Raw genomic sequence first — 7,670 nt, forward strand, 5'->3', positions numbered from 1 at the left:
TTAAATATATCTTTAAATAGTATTTCAAGCAGATTTAAAATGTCTTAGAGTTAACGTGCAAAAATATTTGGGATAATTTAGTTTATATTTGAATTTGTATAAGACAAATGAAAACTCGAATGTAGAGAAGATGGAAATATGAAGTTTTTCACTGAAGAGGATAGCTGTAATACGGTGAACTGACTTTATCGAAATATCGCGGTTAAGCATGAGTCGCCACCGACTTTAATTTTATTCAAATTAAATCAGAAAGGCTAAAAGAACAGGAAAAACCTTTTAAATAAAAACTGAGTTCGGGGGGTAATTATGCAAAGGGAAGGTGTAAGGCACCCTTTGCATCCATGGTTATCCATGGGCTCTTAATTGCTTAGCTCACTTTGTTTGAATTGTTTGAAAGAGTGTCGTGTGTGAATAGTAAAAAACTCCGTTTAAGGACTTTAGCTTGTAAATAAGCGTAGCCTTGTTTTGAATAGTTTTGAAAGGAGGTGTGAAAAGGATTTTGAATTTTTGAATTTGAAAAGAAGAGCAAGCAATTAACAGCAACTACCTTAAGTTAGAAAAATTGTTCTTTTAGTCTTTCGGGCGAAAGGGTCTATCCATACCATGAGAGGGCAGGAAGTCTTTCAATTGGATGTTTAAGGGTCATCGAGAAATCGTTCGCCATAAGACTGTCCCTTGCCATAAAGAAGGCAGGTAGTCTAAGGGAAGGATATAATAGTCATTTAATCTTTAGGCAACAGGCGAGGATACCTTAGCAATAGGGACAAACCATTTACCGAGGCAACATCGAGGGAGTTTCAATAACTTTGAAGGCAACATTTGCTTTAGGTATCCTCGGAATCGAGGGACTTGACTATTCAGTACAATTAGAGGCAACAGAATCATTAAGGCAACAGGCAACAAAGGCAACAAGAGGGATTACCCTAAAGGTGTGTGGGTGCAACAATCATGTGGTTCAATTCGAATATTTATATTTGCAGTTTATGAGCTACGTTCAATTATTAGTTGTCACTCCCTATTTTACTAACTACGGAGTTATATAACAGTTATATTGTGCGAAAATTAAAAGGCAGAAAATAAACCTACAACTATTACAAGGCTTTGGGGCAGTTACATAATAGAGGAAGAATGGAGCGCGAAAATAAAAACCTAACTATTACAAAAAAACCTTGCCAAAACCTATACATTGATTTCTAGAATTTAAATGGCTGAAAATAAATAATAAGAGCGAAAAAAACAAAAATTAAAGGCATGTGACATACATTGGAGTGGGACATGAGAAGAGAATCGCGCTTGAAAGAAAATTCAATTTGATTACAAAAGGATAAACCTAAACCCTTGTGGCTAAAAACCTAAGGGTAAAATCCTAGTTTACGGACAACACCTACCTAATATGATTTTTCAGGGTTAAGGTTGGACCTAATAAAATTAGTTACTAAACCTAAATTAAAATCTAATTAATTGTAAACCTAATTAATTTATTTGACCTAAATTTAAGTCCTAATTAAATAAATTAAACCTAATTTAATTATTAACCTAAAATTAATCTAATCTAATTCTAATTATATTTTAATTAAAACTAAACTAAAAATTAAATTTTAAAAAGGTTAAATCAAACCTAATTAATCTAAAAGATTAATCCTAATTAATTAGTTAAATGTCATATTAAAACTAATTACTTAAATTAACTTATAAAAAGAACAAACATAAAAAAGAAAGAGAAAGAAAAAGAAAAGAAGAAAACAAAAAGGAACAGCAAATAAATAAATAAAAAACCTGGGGCGTGGGATCATGTGTGGCCTGCTTCTGAAGGTGTACCGTAGGCCTGCGTGCTGAGGACGTTGGATATGGCTTTGATAGGATCTGATGGTTAATGCATGAAGGCATACGGTGATCTTCTCGTAGGCCCTGTGCGCTGGATCGGTGGATTGTCATAGATAAAACCTGAAGAAAAAAAATGTCTTGTGACTGGTTCGAACACACGCCCTATGCCTCAAACACCGTCCTCCCTTTCCAAACGTGCTGCAATACATGGTGATAATAATATCCACAAAATAATTAAAATACAAAATCAATCAATCAAATGGACAAAGTCAAAGATGAGGTGCGTGGGGTCCCACTTCCCTGGCCAAACCAATCAAAAATAGGAGAGAGAAAAATATCAGAATTGACCATCCAATTGTACGAGGAGAGAGGCTAGGAACTTGTTGACTAGCGAATAGGATTCTTTGCACGCGCCAAATAGGAAGTCAAACATTCGATCATCACTGTTCATCATCTTCATCGAGTTACCTGTGGATTTTCTTTCAGAACTTGCTGTGATTCTTCTTGCGGATTCTCCAAGAAGCCATAACCAGCCATGGTGGTTCTTCGAAACCTGCAAAAATCAACATGGAAGAGTGCCAATACAACCCAGATATACTAAAACACATGCGGCGAATTCAATGACGTGGTTGTTTTGTACTGAAATTGCTTGCACATAGAGGTTCGGAGAATGAACTCTAGAAGCCCTAACAATGGTGTTTGTGTAACCCTGCGTCAAAAATCATTCTCGATGGTTCTAAACATTCACAACCTTCAGTATAAACATGAATATATGCTTCAAAACTGTTTAAATGCCATAAAATTGAAGCTACAAGTTTCAAGAAACTTACTAATAGTGCAAAACCGGGAAATCTTGTTCTGAATGCTTGCAAGCTTCAAAACTGGTTGGAAAAGACCCTTGAGATCTTTGGAAGCGCGGTGGGATCACTGGTTCTGATTGGAAGTCGCTAGGAAAAGTTTGTATACGTGCCCTAGTTTTTGACATTCTTGTAAGCTTAGAACCCTAGCCTCTCTCTATAATTTTTCGTCCCCTTGGTATACTGAATGACTGAGTATATATATTGGAATATTTTTAGGTCAAAAATAATGAAAGAATATATTCTCTTTGAATGGAAAATATTTGATTGCAAATTTGTATGAAAATCTTCCAATTTGATTCAATATTGTGCCAATCTCAATATTTTCGAAAATATTGGATTCCATGGCTTGCTTGGTCCTCAAGAATAGTAAGAAATAATCCTTGCACTTAAAGATTTGTTTTTTTATATTTTATCTTAATTAAAATTGGATTTAAATGAATAAATTCCAAAATAAATAAAATAAATAAAATAAATAATAAAAAAACGTGCAATTGGCCTTAGAGGTTATAGATGGGCTTAAGAATCAATTTATATCATAAGAACTTAGGCCCATTTGGAAGATTTTTGACTTTGACAAGTATTTTCCTTTATGCACCTCTTCAAGAATGCTCAACTTGTGCGACTTGTATCTTTCTCAATTTTGATCACATCAAGGTGTTCTAATACTTTTTGGAAAGCCCAAGGTGTCCTCTACAAGCCACTTTGGAAGCTTTTTTACATTAGGAGATTTTATCTTGAAGATATGGCTCCTGGAAAAAAATAGCTTTTTGCGAGCTTCTAGAAGGACCTGTAATGTATTGGCTTATATCTCTTATGCGGAAGCATTTTTTGACCTTGGGCCCAACATCAAAGTTGTAGAGAATCAAATTTCCTTGAGAATGAGCTTTGGTTGAGGAATTTTTGAGAAAGTATGAGAGAGTTATGGCTGGTCAAAGTTCGGTTGACTTTTACTTAGAAACCCTAATTTAGAAACTTAGGTTTTCTGATGATTTTGGAGCTTTCCTTGATGCATCATGATCAATACTTGATCAAATGGTGAATGACACTTCAAAATGAGAATGTTGACAAAAAAATCAGGAACTTTGACTGTGATTTGACCATAGTTTGATTTTTAGGTCATCCAGTCGATTGTTGATTATTTGGGTCATTGAATGAGCAATCTTTTGAATCAGGGATTAAAACTTGGCATGAGGGTACTTTGAATCATATGAGAGATCATGGAATCCACTTGAGGTATCAGAAGTTCAAATTCCTTGATTAAATCAGAAACCCTAATTTAGAGGCTGTTGTTTAGGAGAGAGACTGCATGCTTTCTTCTTGTGTGTCTTTGAGCATTTGAAAGTCAGATGGACTGAAATATGAATAAATATGTTGGGCAAATTTTGGGGTATGATAGCTGCCCCTGTTCAATCTTCTTATACCTGAGGATGTAGATTGGCTTGTGTGCCTGTCGGAATTTGAGGGTAGAAGAGGATTGAACACTAGAATACCCAAGAATTTGCCCTAGCTGAAGATGAGGGGGCTTTTGTCAGAGATGGGCTTAAAGATGCCATCCAGATGTATGATGGGGGTGGGCTTAAAGATGCCATCCAGTTGAGCATGCATTAGATTATGTTTGAAGTGTTTGGGAAGTAGTTGTTTGAGTGTTGATCGTGTCATTACTGTTCGTAGTAGACGAATTAGATCTTTGAAAGATGATCGTGTCTACACCGTTCGTGATGATAGAATTAGATCTCTTTTCATGTCAGCACCATTCGTAGTAGCTGAATTAGACTTTAGAAACAGTTGATCGTGTCCACACCGTTCGTGATGATGGAATTAGATCTCTGAGAGTTGATCGTGTCAGTATCGTTCATAATACCTGAATTAGACTGAAGAGGTAATTGATCGTGTCCACACCGTTCGTGATGATAGAATTAGATCTCTGACCGTGTCAGTACCGTTCGTAGTAACTGAATTAGATCTTTGGAAATGATCGTGTCACCACCGTTCGTGGTAAATGAATTAGATCTTCGAGCATTGACCGTTACGGAACCGTCCGAGGTTACCGCTTTTAGATTTTGAAAGTTGATCGTTATGGAACCGTTCGAGGTGTCCGCTTTATATTTTAAATGTTAATCATTACGGAACCGTCCGAGGTTTCCACTTTAGATTTTGAAAAGTTGATTGTTCAAGGAACCGTCTGAGGTATCGACTTAAATCTGAGGGTAGATTGTTTAAGGAACCGTCCGAGGTATTGACTTAAATCTGAGGGTAGATTGTTTAAGGAACCGTCTGAGGTATCGACTTTAAATCTGAAGGTAGATCATTTAAGGAACCATCTGAGGTATCGACTTAGATCCGAAGGTAGATCATTAAGGAACCGTCCAAGGTATCGACTTAGATCTAAAGGTAGATCATTAAGGAACTGTCCAAGGTATCGACTTAGATCCGAAGGTATATCATTAAGGAACCGTCCAAGGTATCGACTTAGATCTGAAGGTAGATCGTTAAGGAACCGTCCAAGGTATCGACTTAGATCTGAAGGTAGATCATTAAGGAACCGTCCAAGGTATCGACTTAGATCTAAAAGGTTTTGAAGTTGTTTATTTGACTGCAGCAGTAACCTGAAAAAAGCAAAGTTAGTTTTTTTATGCCATGTCATGATGCATGTAATGCGTTTATGTGACGGGATTCTCAAAATAAATGAGAACCTTGCATGTTATGTACGCATTTGTCGCGATGCATTATGTATCATGTATGAACATGTATGCAATTGTATGAATATGTTTATGATTTATGACGTATGGCTATGATTTATGCTATTTGACACATCTTGATTGAGAAGGTGGATCTCCATGTCATTGTAATTTTGATGTTTGATCTTATCTTGAAGATGCTCAGCTGGGGATTTATGATTTCTGCTTGGGGATGATCAGTAACTTGATGTACCCTGATTGGGGATTAGAGATATTAATAAGTCATGTTGGAGAAGAGCAAAGTGTTGGAGAACCGGTAGTGTTGAAGATGTAAACTCTGTTGGGGAGCATTTGAAGATATCTTCTTAATGATTACTCTGTGGGGATATGATCTTGTGAAATCGGAGTTGTGGGAAGGCATGGATGCCTTGCACATTGCCCCCAGTATTATAGTAACTACCATTCCTAGATTTGATTAGGACACACCACTGAGTATTGATCAAGATGTCAAAATGGACTTGCATAGATTTTCCCCCGCTAGTAGAGACATCAAAAGTGTCTGATTTTTCTTTGAGAAGTTTTATCCATGTAAACCCAGAAAAATCATCTATGACCAGAAAGACATACCTTATGTTATCCAAGTTATTTTGTTGGCATTGGTCCTATCAGATCCATGTGAAGTGTAACACCCTTCTAAACCCCGCGACAAATTAAATAAATATATCAGAGTAAAAACATAAACACAAGGGTGCCACAATTATTTACAATAAATAAACCAATCATGGTCAAGTCATGCTTCATTAGGAAACGATTTACCAAAAACACAATCATGTTTATCACAACGGAATAAGAAACATCGTCAATATAACCAAATGGAAATATAATCCAACACCAAATAAAATAGAGCAATCTCATAAATCTCTATAACTATCGTCCCTCAGTGTTACAAGATCAGAGCATGAGCGACACGATCCAACATAACGGATAAACTCTACGAGTCATCCTCACCGAGCATTAATGCCGCTACTCCTCAATCTGAAAATGACAACATGTAAGGGTGAGTCTCATTTGCAGTTAGTAAATATTATGCAATTCATAAACAACAAGCATCATAATATACCGTTCACCCAATTATACATATTCAGATTCACATCTATTATTCATCAATTCACACAATAATAGATTACAACACATAACACAGAAATCCATACAATCATGTTATGACAAAATGCATATGACACTACTGACACTATGCATGTGGTACCAATAAACCGTGGAATCAATCCACCTAACCGATCTACGCCTCATCGAGATACGGCCCACCGACACAATTTCCGCATAATGGGAAATATGTCCACCAACGATTCAAACATCACAGGGATCCATCATCAAATGCATATGAATGAATGAAACACACATAACATACTTAAAACATCACCGAATCACGATGAACAACTCATCTCAACACCACATCACCGAATAAGTATGTACATGTTTTCAACATCGTTCAAATAGTCATGCATTCATCACAATCATAATATTAATCACAACCAATTCATCATCACATCAAACACATTGTCACACCTATCTCATATGCACACAATGTTCACTTCTCATCAAGTAATTAAATCGAGTTTTAAAGAAATAAAGTCGGCTACTTCCCATATTCATCATTCTTCATATAAAACATTTAATTACTTGCACAACGCCCAAAACGGTACTAAGAAAAGATTCACGGATCAAAAGATATGCCATTTTAAAGTTTTAGAAAAATTCCCGCACAACAAGGTTCGCTCAGTGACGCAAGGCAGAAGCGAATTACTTCAGACCTCCGCTCAGCAGTCAGCGGACCTCTAGCGACGTTAGAAAGAAGCTAACCAGGTCGGGTCCTCCGCTCAGCGGACCCCCCCCCCCCCCGCTCAGCGGACCTGCGATTTTACCAATTCTTAGGTCTGCGACAGACCTGCGATTTCACACCCTTTTCACCCAAAAACGATTCCAGACATTATATACAGGTATACAAACATCAAATTTATCATCATACATCATCATACCTAAAAAATAACGCATTATAACCATCAATCATACAATTTCATCAATTCAATCCAAATCATAACACCATAACCTAATAATCCCAATATCTAATTGAATCAAACCATACATCAATCTACTTATTACCTAAGATCACATAAGAGATACTAAAATGAAGAGTCCCCCCTTACCTTAATTCACGATTGGATTTTATTTCTCTTCACATTCTCTCTACGTATTCCTCCATGTTCTTCGTGCCCTAGCTCTCTCCCTCTGC

Source organism: Vicia villosa, linkage group LG3 (genome assembly GCF_029867415.1).
Source record: "Vicia villosa cultivar HV-30 ecotype Madison, WI linkage group LG3, Vvil1.0, whole genome shotgun sequence".
In the NCBI taxonomy this organism is placed as follows: Eukaryota; Viridiplantae; Streptophyta; class Magnoliopsida; order Fabales; family Fabaceae; genus Vicia; species Vicia villosa.